This window comes from Bubalus bubalis, chromosome 12 (assembly GCF_019923935.1).
Source record: "Bubalus bubalis isolate 160015118507 breed Murrah chromosome 12, NDDB_SH_1, whole genome shotgun sequence".
In the NCBI taxonomy this organism is placed as follows: domain Eukaryota; kingdom Metazoa; phylum Chordata; class Mammalia; order Artiodactyla; family Bovidae; genus Bubalus; species Bubalus bubalis.
Window position 1 is genome coordinate 26085450 of NC_059168.1, and position 15220 is coordinate 26100669.

The 15220-nt window shown below is 39.7% G+C and overlaps 1 protein-coding gene across 4 annotated transcripts in view; it reads left to right on the forward strand.

Moving 5' to 3' along the window:
• The first annotated feature begins 3289 nt into the window (after positions 1-3289).
• Positions 3290-15220, forward strand: part of PPM1B (protein phosphatase, Mg2+/Mn2+ dependent 1B) — a 92883-nt gene continuing 80952 nt past the window's right edge. For 3 of the 4 annotated variants that reach the window (XM_044925869.2, XM_006056810.4, XM_006056809.4), the window contains exon 1: positions 3293-3739. The gene's annotated coding sequence lies outside the window, so the exon portion shown is untranslated. Of the gene's footprint in view, positions 3740-15220 lie in introns of all 4 variants that reach the window. The other variant, XM_025260950.2, reaches the window with a different exon arrangement.

Sequence of the window (15220 nt, forward strand, 5' to 3'; positions counted from 1 at the left end):
TCAACATTGGAAAAATCGGGACCTTTTCTACATTACGTTTAGCATTATTTCTATTTAAAATTATGTACTGGGGAGTGCTTTGTATTACTAAGAGTGCCCAAAACTCTTCATCTGACTCTGGAAGAAGATGTTATGATTCCTATTTTACAGAAAAATAAACCGAGGCTTGTTTACTAGCTGAAGAGCTCAGTTACTAGCCGAAGCCACATAGCTAGTTTTTAACAGAGCCCATTGTGATGATACTCAATGACACATTATATGTTAACGATAATACACACCAATTTTGTGAATCTTCTTGGACCTTCCCTATTGGTTTAGTTTTTTAACTAAATAAAGTACGTAACAAAGTAAACTTAAAATCTTTTTGATCCTTGTTGTACTCTCAGCACCTAGAAGAGTATTCAGTACATCCTTATTTTTAAAGTACATCCTTATTCCTGATTGAAAGAAGGAATGATGGACAATCATCAGCCCACCTAAATGACTGTGCTTTGTATTAATTTCTAGGCCAACCAAGGGAAAGTGAGAAGGAAATCAAGCAGACCAAGAAAATTCTCTGATGACCTTGCTTGGATTCTCAAGACAAGGGTCCCGAGATGTCTCCATTTGTAGGATCTTTAGCATGATTCCTATTTTGGAAGCTGGGATCCTAGATTCCCTTACCCCTATATAAGGCATGTCAGGCAAAGGAGTATGATCTAAAGAAATAGATTCTATAAATCATTTAAGAAATATTTCCTGAGAACCCATACTGATCCCATACTGATAATGAGGGGGACAAGAGAAAGGCAAAATCTAAATGGGCTACTTCTTTGTTTATTATTTTTCTTCCCAACATGCAAACATAGGGAAACTGAGTTTTAACTTAGTGTTTCCATTACCTATGATACCTCAATCACTGGAGTGCATAAAAACTACGTGTGAGAATTGTCTAAAAATTCACTTGTCTTATCCCCTGGGTCCCTGCTATCAGAGATGTGAGTGGACCCAGGAATCTGCTCCCCAGGTGATTCTGATGCTGGTGGTCTAGCCATCATGCTATATGAAACACTATCCTTACACAAACTTGAGTAGATTAAGAAATCTGAATGGCAATCAAGCCTTTATTTCTGCTCTCCTCACATCGGCCAGAACAATCACCCTATTCTTAAATCTGCCCTTCTCCCCAAAACACTGACAGCACCTGAGTAACATTGTTTTGGGTCTTAGCTTAACTGTCTGCCCAAACCAATTTACACCAAAGTATGAACGAAGGTTAAATTCTCTCAGGGCATTTTCATTGGAAAAAAAAAAAAAAGGCAACTAAAGGTATTAGAATGTCTTCATTACATTTTAATTTTCTTTTTGTTGGGCGTGGGGAAGGAGCAGAGAATCCCATGGACAGAATCCCATAGACAGGTGAAAAGGGACCTGGAGAATCCCATGGACAGAGGCGCCTGGTGGGCTACGGTTCATAGTGTCATAAAGAGTCAGACATAACTGAAGTGACTTAGCACGCACGAATGCACCTTTTAGTCTAATTCAGTTGCTGGAAGAATTATGTCCACTTCTCTCATCCTCTTATTGAATCATTCATTCTAGATTAATCCTGCATTAAGCCTTGTCAGGTAAATTTACAGGAAAGATCCTTTAGGTCATCACCGTCTCTATCATGTTTCAGTTACAGCAAGCATCATCTTATAATTTATTTTTGTACTTCAGCTCTACGTACAGGGCCTGACAAATAGCAGGCGTTCAATAACCGTGGAGCAAACGAATGTCAAAGACTAGGCCAAGAGTTTCTAAAATCAATGTTGACTAAGAAACAAAACAAGGAAATGCTAAGGGCTGAATGCCAGGTAGTGCGGAAGGAATAAAAATAACCCCTAACAGCACAGAGGGAGAAGGCGATGGCACCCCACTCCAGTACTCTTGCCTGGAAAATCCCATGGACGGAGGAGCCAGGTAGGCTGCAGTCCATGGGGTCGCTAAGAGTTGGACACGACTGAGCGACTTCCCTTTCACTTTTCACTTTCATGCATTGGAGAAGGAAATGGCAACCCACTCCAGTGTTCTTGCCTGGAGAATCCCAGGGACGGGGGAGACTGGTGGGCTGCCGTCTATGGTGTCGCACAGAGTCGGACACGACTGAAGCGACTTAGCAGCAGCAGCAGCAACAGCACAAAATCCTTCCGAAAGAATCACCTGTCTCATTTTCTTACATCGCTTTTTGGCCTCTCCAGACACCCCAATTTCCCGCTCTCTAACTCCTTTTCTTTCCTTATGGGGACAGGTCAGGCAGGTTGTCCAGTGCAGCTGCTTTGATTGGTCGGCGATGATTTCATTGTTAGGGAACATCCGGGCCTTTCTCCTTCCCGCACCACCTCCCTCAAAGCCCTGCCTTCTGAGTTTCCCTCTCCCGCGTGCGCCCCACCCGCTGGCTAAAGCAAAACAACCGCCTCTCCTTTGATCGCTTCTTGTCCTCGCCTGCGCCATCCCTCTCGTCTCTACGTCTAAGAGAGGCGTTTATATCTTCCAATGAGGGCCTAGTAGGACTTTGTTTGCCAATCAGCAGCGAACCCCCTGCAAATCCGGGTGGGACTAGGCCTCCACACCTATAATTGGACAGCCCATTGGCTCCTTTATGGCGTTTGGTTTTACGCAAGGCTTAGAGGTCAAAAATAAAGGGGCACGGTCCTCACAGAACGAAAAGGCTCCGCACAGACTTTCTGGGTTTGACCGTTTTGGAGGACTAGCCAATCGCTTTTCGAATACTTCCCCGCCTTTTGCGCGTTTATTTAAAAAAAGCCGGTGTGACGGACTTGGAAATTGGTTTCGTGACAGACATGTAAAGAAAGCCAATGATTGAAAGTTCGGGCCACCATTTGGACCAATAAGAAAAGTGAATCGCTAGGGTCTGGGCTCTGAGAGGCAGAGCGCAGGTGAGCGTTACTTGATTGACGACGGTCTCTACTTATGGCTGTTAGGGTGGGTTGGTCCCTTGCATCTGGGCGGCATAGCAGAGGCGGGGCTGAATGAAGTAAAGGGTAATGAAGGGTTGGGTCTCACTCAGTGGGCGGTGTTTGATGGATAGCTGACCTTGCCAATTGAAGATGGTCACTTGTGTCCAATGGGAAACTAAGAACCCAGGGGCGGGGCCCTGTGGGCGGGGAAAACTAAGGACGGAGGTACTGGGGCTGCCGGACTGGGTGGGCTGTGATTGACGGACCGGCCAGCTAACCGACTTCAGTGAGAGGCCGCGTGGCGTCCCAATGGGTGGGAATGGGGGCGGGGCTCTCCGAGGGGCGGGGAAGGACAGGGTGCGGGGAGGGGGTTGCAGAAGGAGCGGAGCGGCTGCTGCTCAATGGCGGAAAAGCCGCCGGTGCTCTGACCGCCTCGTCCCCCTAGCAGTTGCGGGGGAGTTTCCTGCCGGCGCGGCTGGAGTCTCTGTTTCTCAGGGTTTGGTGGCTAGAAGATGCTCCAGAGAGACGAGGCTGCGGCGGAGGAGGTGGCGGCGGCCGAATCGGCAGCGGCGCTAGGGTGGAGAGAAGGCGGCAGCAGCGGCGGCGGCGGCGGCGTGCGGGGCCCGAGGGTGTAAACAGCCCCGGAGGCGGCGGAGGCGGTGGCCTAGACCCCGAGCGGGAAGCGGCGGCTGAGGCAGGGTCGCGCCTCCGTTGGAAGCCTGGGCTGAGTGCAGCAGGGGGGCTCTGCGGCGGTCGCGAGCGGACGCCCTAGACCTCGCCTCCCTCCCTCGCCCCAGGTAAGGCCGCTGGGCGACCCGCCGAAGGGGAAACGGCTCGCGGGCACCGCGGAGGCCCCGGACGGTTTTCGGGGTGCCGCCGAGCCTCGGCTGGGATCTCTGCCCGCCTAATCCTCGCCTCTTTTCTTGGGCCGCGGAGCCCGGAGGAGCGGTATGCCGGGCCTGGCTCCTGGCTAGGCCCCTTCCCCAGCCGCCGCCTCCGCTCTTGGCCGAGGTTGGGAGAGGCTCGGGGCCGGGAATTTTAGTTTGTTTCAACGTCTGAAAGTAAACTGCTTGTTCCTGTTCTCTGCGAGCATCTCTATCATCTGAAAGCACTGGGGCTACTCCAGGCCTTAACTCGTTCCTTCCTGGTGCATGCCTATATGAAAACACTACCTTTTCCCATTTGTTTCCTCATTAGCTTCTGCCCTCTGCGCTCCACTTCACTTCCTTGTTAAATCTTTCTCGCTCTTCTGTCTCTGCGTCCTAACACCTTCTTTTTCCTTAGTGACTTTAAATCGTTTCTCTTTCTCTTCTCAGCCGACTCCGGGCTTCCTTCCCTGCCCTTCCCAGCAGTCCTTTTCGGATGTCTCTTTTTACCAGTAAAGCTACTATCATCAGTATTCCAAATCCACCAGAGGCCCATTAAGAATAGACTGACCAGTTTTAAGCGGCAGATCAGTTTTTTAATTAACTGAGCCAATATTCTTTTTAAAAAATTGTGTTATTAAATGCAGAGTGTGGAAATAGCCTTGAAGTTATTTTAAAAATGAAGAGCTCAGTGAGTGTTGTAAGAGTTATTTCATTTTTCAAGTTGCATGACCTCCAATGTCAGATTGACTAGCTCTAGAACATTTGCCCATTTTAAGCCTTTAATAGCGACTCACATTCATCAGTATTCAAGTTGGCTTAAAAACAACTTGGAAACTTTAGAGAGAAGACATAACAACAACTAGGAAGCTGTTTTGATGAAGGCACTGCTAACTACCTTTTAAAATAGGCTCTACATGTTTAACGTATCAAAATAAAGTTGGCGGGAGTCTTGTAAAAAGGATTATTTAGGAATTTGAGTAGTCTCAGTGTTATGTAGCTATTTTAGGAGAAACATTCTTTTTCGGTTAACAATCGTTTACAACTCCTGTGATGTGAGAATTACCGAGGTTTATTGCGGGATTAACACAGGAACTCATTTTATTTGCGCTACTGCGTGGATGTAGAAGTGGTAAATTGTTCAGGGTAGATAGTGCAAGCCAGTATGTTCCAGTGGATGGAAAAGTATGCCACCAACACTGAATGTTAATAGACATTATTTCATTTACTTTTTCTGTTGGGCAATAGCAAAGTTACTATTGTTGGCCTACTTTTAAATAGTGCATTTCTAAATAAATAGGCAGGTTATTCTAATTATTATTATAGTAGTCTTTTCCAAGTGTACAGCCTTCTAAAAAAATACAGCTAAAATTACACTATTGAATAGTGGTAATTTATTAAAGGAATGATTTTGTAGGCTTCTTGAATGGACAATGGTTTCAATAGCACTTTTATTTAGTATTTTAACAGATTTTGTTAGTCCACAGATTTTCAGGGATAATTCTGATTTTTACTGTGCTGCTTTCTCTCAGTGGCTTCTTTGTCTATTTTTTTTAAATGGTCGTTTGTATTTTCTCATCATTTATTTTTGCTCTCATAAAGTCTTACACAATTTCTGCAGTGTTTCTTTATGTTGCATTGTCAATATGGAATAGTATTTTTATTTGATCTTTCATAACCATTAAGATTTCCCCAGTTTCTTGGACATTATCCTTTCGATTTGTTCATGTTGTGATTCTTCTCTTAGATGTGACCAACAGAGCTTTAAACACCTGTTTTTTTATACTGGGTGTCTGATTTTCTGTAAAGACTTGAGGAATAAGTGAAAGCCTTTTCAGTTTGTCTGCTAGGTCAGTAAATACTATTTTATGTTAGTAATTCACATATAATTATCAAATCCCTTAAGAATACATCATTTAAAGAAGTGGGATAGTGTCTAAAATAAGAACACCTCGTTCACAATTTGACAAGGTCAGAAAAAGTGGCTCTCATTGACAGTTTATTTTCTTACACAATTTTTTTTATGGAGTCCTTTGAATTAAAATGTTGTGTGGATAGACTCTTGGCATTTGTGGAAGAGTAGAATTTGCCATTGGATTGTTTAGCAATCATAGTGTTTCATTAAAAATTGGCTGAGCCTATAATGGAAGAATTGCACACATGTCCTTGTTAGGTGGATTGGTAAACATTTATTACACATGATGCTGGGAGTGAATGTTCCCCCTTAACACAGACACACACACACATTGGTGTTAGTTACACATTTTGTCTACATTAAATGAATATTTGTATACTATGTGTAATTATTTAGAAATATTTTTTGACATCTAACGTAGAAAGTAATAAAATAGTATGATCCTAACTCTACAGTAGTCCTTCATAAGATATTAATAGCATGAGTAAAATTAATTTATTAAAATAAAACTCATAGTATTTTACTTTTTTGTGAAATATGACTTTCACAGTTCACTGATTTTAAGAAGAAATTAGTTGACAAAAAACTGACAGTTTCAGAGTTCTAAGAGTTACAAGTTTCTCAAATTACAAAATTTTCAAGTAATACTTGGTTGAAAATTACAGGGAGCAGTAAGGATTTGGGAGAATATGGATTTTCAATGATTTTTTCACATTATAACTGATTCTTTTAATTTTTCCTTAGTGAGCTAATTTCAGAATTTGGATTGAAACTAAATACTGAATTTATTTTAGCAACTTTAAAGTTTTATTTTAGAATATATTATATATTCTATCAGAATTTTGAATTAGGAGGATGGATTAATTGGGGATTTGAGATAAGATTCCTGGAAATTGAGAAAACCCCAGAAGTGTAATCTAGATTACCGTCCATCTTGCTGTCCTGTACTCAAACTCAACAGTCAAGGTAAAATATTGTAGATTAGGAAGTATTGATTTTTATAGTTTTTGCTTAATCATAAAATTTATAGAATGACAGAGGTTGTCATCAGCTTCTAGCAGCTGACCTCACAAGTATAGGTGAAGAAAAAGATACGTGGAGTTCAATATCCATTTTATTTTATTCTTGTTTTAGGTGGTGATACTTTTTTATATCAAAACATTGATTTAAAATAAAATAAATTTCAGTGTTTTAAACTAATTTAAGTATGCTAATATCTCTGATTAGCCATTTTGGAATCTTTTTTCAAGTGAAATATTTCTAAGGTGATTTAACCTCCTTGTGTATATTTGACTTGAGTTACACTTTTCAGCGTTTTCTCTGGTTTGTCCCCAAACCACCACCGTTTAGAATGATTTGATCAAGTAGTCAAATCAGTGTTATAAAAATAAGTCTTCACTGAATTCTTGCTAAAATTACAAGACTTTCAGAAGTGTAGTCTGTCTACTGTAGTTTCATTTATCAGACTTTATGATTTTGAGATTTAGTTTTTAATATCATCTAGCAACCTAGGAAACAAGTACATATGGTTGCTTATACCTTTTTTTTTTTCAGGTTTTCAGAGTGTTTTATTTGTACCCGTAATGTTAATAACAGACATAAACATTTTGCTCTGAATTATGGTTAAGTCATGATACAGAGTTTCTCAAGTTTTTTTCTTTTTCTGCAGCTAGCTTCTGACCACACCTTCTATACCATAACAGATGTGCACTTCATAATAACTTATTTAACTTTGAAACCCAGTAGTTTTAACAGTCAAGTGTAGCATTTAACTTCTTATAATTAAACATTTAATTGGTTTGTAACATTTAAAGCATAGTTTGCTAATTTAAAGCTTTTATGACTTAATAAGTGTGATGGTAAACTAATGTGAAAATGGATTCAGAGTTTTCTTTTGGAGTATGTTGAAATATCAAGATTATGTTTATTGGCTTTAAATTGATTTCTTGAAAATTAAAGATCTTAAAGTTAAGAGACATAATACTAGTTGGAATATGTGCTTTGCATCCTTTTGAACAAAAGATCTATTAAAACACGGTCTGAGGTTTAGAGAAGAGAGAAACATTGGAAGACTTCTATTTAATATTAAGGAACTTGTCTCACTTTGAGAGATGGGACCAATAACTGGTGGTCATTTAGGAAGGGTCAGATCTGTGTCTGTCTGGCTCTGTTTTTAATCTCTGTAGAATGACCTTCACTTCAAAATAGGTGGTAAGTGAAAAGTACATTTGTATGAAAAACATGAAAAACCTTTTCATGGAAAACTTCTCAAATGTGGTTATGTCATTAGGTATAATTGAATTTGTTATAAAAGAAAAAAGCCAGGTGTATAGATTTTGTTTGATAAGTAGTACATACCTGAGAAGTAGGTTTGATGAATTTGTGAAGTTCTGAAGGATTTCAAAGCACTTTTGAAAGCTTGAGAGTAATGTTACTGATTCTTAAGTATAATGGCATTTTCTTGATGTAGGTATGTATAAGTGTACTCCTAACCTTGAAAAGGGATGGTTAATAGATACTCTTATGAGTAGGAGAATCTAAAAGTGTTCATATAACTCATAGGTGCTTAAACTTGTCTTGGCAAAGAGTTTTTCCTTCTTCAGATTAAAACAGTACTTGAGTTAACGAACTGGCGTTATCTGTTGAACACAGGTGGCCCTTCTTAGTCTCTTACAAAGAGGAAATAAACTTAAAGCGACTCTAAAAAGATAGAATGTAAGGGAGATAAAATTTAGATATGAGGAGCTTCCTGTTACTTTTGCTTACTTTAGGTTACCAACCCAGTGAGAAGTAAAAAATTGGTAGAACTTAATAGTATTTAGTCTGTAGGCTGCCCTGCTCCCCTGTGTGTGCTCTGTGCTCAGTGTTGTCTGACTATGCGACCCCGTGGACTGCAGCCTGCCAGTCTGCTCTGTCCATGGAGGTTTCCAGGCAAGAATACTGGAGTGGGTTGCCATTTTCTACTTTCCAGGCAGGAGGCCCAACAAAACAGACAAAATCCTTGTCCACAGAGATCTTATGTTCTGATAACAGACTCTTCCTTAGTTTACAACTGTGCTCCTTTCATGGATGACTTGAATTATGAGTGGGATTTGGCATGTGTGATGTTTTCTACACTTTGCTTAGAAGCTGTGATTAGAGCTTTCCTATTTTTAACAAGAGAGAAGGAAGAGGAGGTTTTCTATAACTGGACAAAAACTGGAATATGAAAAGAGGAAGTAGGAAGGGGGAAATAGTGTTGTACCTAAGATTAAAATGTGAGCCAAAGATTAAAAAAAAAGAGAGATTCCTACATTAGGCATGTGGGAAGCTGGGGAAAACACCATTTACTGTCCAGTCTAGGATAGAGGAGTTCTTGGACAGGAGAATGGGAGAAAAGATGGAATAGTGGGAGAAGGGTAAACAGGGCTTTTAACAAGTCTGGTTTAAGTAACGGGATGTTCCTATAAAATATATGTTATTTGTGTTTGGAAAAGACCCTTTTCCTTTTGTGAACATAGTTGAAAGATTAGTGGTTGGCCAGTACTGTCTGAAATACTGTCACTGATTTGTGACTGCTGATCTGTCTCTGGTTAGTTGACAGTTCTGTTGAGGTTAGCTGATGGAGTCAATCCATCTCTTAGTTTATTGTCCTCAAATTGCCCTGTATATCGAACTGCATCCCTTAGTTCCATAGCTGTTTATGTATTATTTGAAGTTGTGCCTTTGTTTTCCTGCCTTGTAAGTTTCTGCATGATGTCCTGTTGTACTTAAGAGACAAAGCAGGTGCTTAGTTTTCTACTTTCTGTTCATAGCTTTTTTTAGTGACCATCCAGTTTGGTAAAGAAGTCTCTTCTTGAGTTTACACAATACATTGCACACTTTTAAAGATAAGCATGAGAGATCTTTGATGTTTGTTTTTGTTTTAATGCATAATTGTTTTTTGCTTTCATTTATGAGTCATTCCGTCAGAGTCTCGTGATCTTGCTTGCTGCAGTGAATTGAGATAGATTTTTTTATTTTAAAGCAAATCAACTTCTGTTTATTTCAGTGCTCCAATATGAAAATGAACTCTAGTTCCATTCATGACCTAAGAGATTCCCTTTATAACACCTGAATAAGCCTTCAGAGTACTCGTTTCACTTTTAATGTATTTCTGTAACTGTATTTATCACTTTTATCAAAACTCTGATGTGCAGAACTTGAACTTTTGAATATATTAAAGACTGTAATTCAGACAAGGTTCATTAAGCTGTTCAACATCTGGACATCTTTGAGTGCCTATATTTTAGACTGAAAAATGAAGCAAAAAGAACCTTACTTGATTTCTAAAATTATCTTTCATAAAGTGTTGGTGATTCTAGGTCCTAAATGTAAGGAAATTGAGTTTAGCTTCTTTCTGTTCAACTGTTCTGGAGTGTTTTGAATCAGAATGTAAAAGTGAAATAGTAACTTTTAGCTTAAGACATAATAGATTCAGTTATACTTTCATTTTGTTTTTGTTTTATAAAATCCGACTCTAGTTTGTAAGGGAAGTAGAGGCGTCTAAGGAATTAGTGATAATTTAGGATGTTATTACTCTTAACATCTTGAGTCTTTTTCTCAGTGATAGGTTTGTATTTTAGCTCAGTTTATTTGCTGTTGGGCTTTTGATTTATGTTACTCTTTCTGCCTCTGTCTCTGCTTACTTGCTTTTTTTTAAGTACAGGGTGGCCACCAAATCTGGAAACAACAATAAAAAACCATACACAATAAATGGTTTATTGATGTTATAGAATATGTTAACATAATACCTATGTTTTCAGACTTTATGACCATCCTATAGAGTGGAATTCATGTAAGTAGGTCTTCTGTTTTTGTTTGGATATATATTAATTACATGGCTATTATGGAGTCAGGTATAAGGTATTGAATATAAAGGAGTAGAGATGCATAGTTAATGATAGAGAGCTGGCTAGAATAAGATTGATCCTGGGATTTAAGGGGACTGAAAACTATCTAACAAGGTAAAAATAAGTGTGATGGTTAGTTGGTTTGTAATATTTGGCTAATAAAGTTTGGGAGATGCTGGATAAGCAGTAGCTTCAGGACTATATTTGAGAGATGGTCTCGCGAAGAGTCAGACATGACTGAGCGACTTAACTTACACTTTTCACTTTCATGCATTGGAGAAGGAAATGGCAACCCACCCCAGTGTTCTTGCCTGGAGAATCCCAGGGACGGTGGAGCCTGGTGGGCTGCCGTCTCTGGGGTCGCACAGAGTCGGACACGACTGAAGCAACTTAGCAGCAGCAGAGGTGCTGACCAAACAGTGATGCAATTAAGAGTGTTTTTAGGCCTTAACCCTATTATTTGAGAGTAATCCCTTTGGTAATGGTAAAATTCTTACGTCACTTAAGAATGAAAACTGGTCTACATCCACAGAGCTAGATGAGAATGACTTTCACAAATGTGTGTGAAGCATCTTTTCCAAAGATTTAGATGCATATTTCTGAATTTTTGCTACTCTTTGCTTTTAGGTAATGCTGTCCGATGCTTGACACTGTTAACTTGTGTATGTTTGTAGGTGTATATTAAGTCTAAGAAACCTTTGTACTAATAGGGGTTTATGTTTCTTGGAAACATTTCCAAAGGAAGGAAGGTGATAGGAAGCATAGACTCTATAAAGTCAGAATGCTTATATCCGAGTCCCTCTTCCATCATGCTATAGATGGGATAACTTAAAACAATTACTTAACGTTTCTAAGCCTCAGTTTTCTCTTTTGTACAGTGAGGCTATTTCATAAAATTGTTGAGTTGGACTATTCCATGTGAAGTCGTTACCATAGAGCCTTGGAATGTGATAATTTGAGTGCGTTCTCTTATTGCTGTAACTGCTGTGACTACAGCTTCTAAATGATATTGGGAAATCAGAAGGCGGAAGGCCCTGTTTGAGATTCCCACTGAACCTTTTAATGATTCTGTGATTTCCTGAGGTATATATTCTTTCTTGGATTTAGTGGCCTTAATCTGTAATGTAATGTTTTTGAGTTAGGACAGAGAGCTGGACCATATGATGTCTTGAGGTCCTTTTGATTCTTAAATTTAGAGCTCAGTTTTAAGATTATAATTTTCTTCCAAAGTATAAGCTACATAAGGATAACAACTATGTTTTGTGTGGAGATTATCCATTTATCTCTATTATGTAAACATTTGTTGAATACATTTTCCCATAAAAAACTATCTTTTAGGGGGAGGAGAATAGAGAGTAAGAAGAGGAAAGGAAGGTTTGTATTCCTTCTCAAGAACTTGATGCTTATTGTGTTAAACGTATGAACACAGATTCCTGCTCTTCAGTTTTTATTTAGTACATAAATAGTGTCTGCTAGCGTTAGCTACTTTGGGGGACAAAGATTATCAGTCTGCCATGTGTGGGATGAGGAAGGGAGTAATCGTGTATATGAATTGTCATACATGGTAAAAAGTAAAGATGCTATAAAGGAACTATAAGTGCATTTTATTGGAAGGATTGATGCTGAAGCTGAAACTCCAATACTTTGGCCACCTGATACAAAGAAGTGACTCACTGGAAAAGACCCTGATGCTGGGAAAGATTGAAGGTGGGAGGAGAAGGGGATGACAGAGGATGAGATGGTTGGATGGCATCACCGACTCAATGGATGTGAGTTTGAGTAAACTCCAGGAGTTGGTGATGGACAGGGAGGCCTGGTGTGCTGCAGTCCATGGGGTCGCAAAGAGTCGGACACGACTGAGCGACTGAACTGAACTGAAGCGTACTTTATATATTAAGAATCCTTATAAAATGTACAAAAAATCAAACGGCAGTATAATTAGATTGTCTTACCTTGTAATTTGCTTTGTTCTCACTTTTAGAAATCAGATGCTTAAAAGGGAAAGCATCAGGGTTGTGAACTTCAGGAAAGTTTATGACCTTAAGAACTATTACTTAAACTTAAGACTAATATTTGTGGAGGAGATCGATGAAAAAATAAATATATAATCCCATCGCATTTTGGCCTTTGTATTATGAAAATTTTTAATCCTATGGAATATTGTTAACAGTACACTGAGTTCCCATGTGAAAGTGAAAGTTGTTCAGTCGTGTCCGACTCTTTTCGACCCCATGGGACTGTAACCTGCCAGGCTCCTCTGTCCATGGAATTCTCCAGGCAAGAATACTGGAGTGGGTAGCCATTCCCTTTTCCAGGGGATCTTCCCAACCCAGGGATCAAACCTGGGTCTCCCGCACTGCAGGTGGTTTCTTTACTGTCTGAGCCACCAGAGAAGCCCCTATATACCACCACCTAAATTCAGTGGTATTTTATATTTTTGCCATATTTGCTTCATCCATAATCTTGTTGAACCATGTGAAAATATATTAGAAACATCATGTCATTTCACCCCTAAATACTTAAGTATGAATCTCCAAAAAATGACATTTCCTTTATACTTAAAATACTTATGTCATGCGTAGTATAGTTATCTAATTCCTAGAAGGCATGTAATCCTCAATCAGAATGTCTTCTATCGGTTTTTTCCTCTCCATACCAAGGTTTAGTGAAGGATCTTGCATTACATTGCATTTGCTGTTGTATCTCAATTCTCTTTTAAATTTAAGCGCTAGTTTTAAAAAATGAGTTTCTGAAGAGACCAATTATTTTGTAAAATGTCCTGTATTCAGAATTTCTCTGATTAACTTCACTGAAGACTGTTAAATTCAGGTGAAACATTTGGCCATGATACTTCCTCATAGGTGACGCTGCTTCGTGTTACGTCACATCAGGAGGTGTTACAGAAGGACTGGTTGCACTGTTTGTGGTGCTGCTTCATGGCTGGGTTAAGGTGGTGATTGTTCAATGTCTCCCTGGACAAGAAACATTTTCTCTTTTGAGATTACCAGGTAATTCATGGCATATTTTGTTACTACAGAAATCTTTCTCCTTCAGACTTTGACTTAATGGGTTTATTGATATCTTTTTAAAAGATAGATCTGGACAGGAGTTATCAAACCATAGCTTACTGGCCACATTTGGTCTGCTGCCTGATTCCATAAATAAAGTTTTATTGGAACACAGCCATGCTCATTTGTTTACATACTGTTTCACTGCTTTCCCACTACAGCGGCAGAGTTAAGTAGCGGTGACACAAACCATATGGCCCTGCAGAGCTCCAGATATGTACTGTTTGGTGCTGTATAGAATGTTTGCTGACCGCCCCCCCCACCCCCGTTTGTATTCTCCTTTTTCTCATCATATTTTTAGTAGTGGTATAAAACTGGTGTTTATATGTTGCCTCTCCTGTGTCCTGATGTATTATTCAAGGTATAATTGCTTTTCACATGGTTGAAATTGTGAAGTTTTGCTTATGTCCCCCCAAAGCATAAAATATATCTGGTTATAGTCCTATACATAGTGTATAAAATCACATGTTAAAAAACGAATATTTCAGACATAAAAAGAATAAAGAACCCCAGAGTACCCACTGTGCAGCTTTAGTTTAGACCATTACTGATACAGTTGAAGCCCTTCTATAGTCTTCCCTGGATACCATCCTTCTTTCCCACTGTCTTGAATGTTGTGCCTTCTGTTGCATATACAATCTCCATGTATATATATGAATCTGTGTGTAACATATAGAACTGTCTTAGATTTTGTAGTTTCTGTACATAATTATATATGGAATGTCTTTTTATACAATTAACCTTTTTTAACTTAACATTTCTGCAGAGTTCTTCCTTGTTGACCTGTTCCTCTTTTTAAATAGTGTTGCATTGTATCCCATTGTGTAATATTTTTCTTTTTTTTAAAAATATATTTATTTTAATTGGAGCCTAATTACTTTACAATATTGTATTGGTTTTGCTATACAGCAACATGAATCCGCCACAGGTATACATGTGTTCCCCAGCCTGAACCCCACTCCGACCTCCCTCCGCATACCAACCCTCTGGGTCATCCCAGTGCACCAGCCCCAAGCATCCTGTATCATGCATCGAACCTGGACTGGCGATTCATTTCTTACATGATATTTTACATGTTTCAATGCCATTCTCCCAAATCATCCCACCCTCTCCCTCTCCCACAGAGCTCAAAAGACTGTTCTATACATCTGTGTCTCTTTTGCTGTCTCGCATACAGGGTTATCATTACCATCTCTCTAAATTCCATATATATGCATTAGTATACTGTATTGGTGTTTTTCTTTTTGGCTTACTTCACTCTGTATAACGGAGAAGGCAATGGCAACCCACTCCAGCACTCTTGCCTGGAAAATCCCATGGACAGAGGAGCCTGATAGGCTGCAGTCCATGGGGTTGCTAAGAGTCAGATACGACTGAGCGTCTTCACTTTCATGCATTGGAGAAGGAAATGTCAACCCACTCCAGTTTTCTTGCCTGGAGAATCCCAGGGACGGGGGAGCCTGGTGGGCTGACGTCTGTGGGGTCACACAGAGTCAGACACAACTGAAGCGACTTAGCAGCAGCAGCAGCACTCTGTATAAAAGGCTCCAGTTTCATC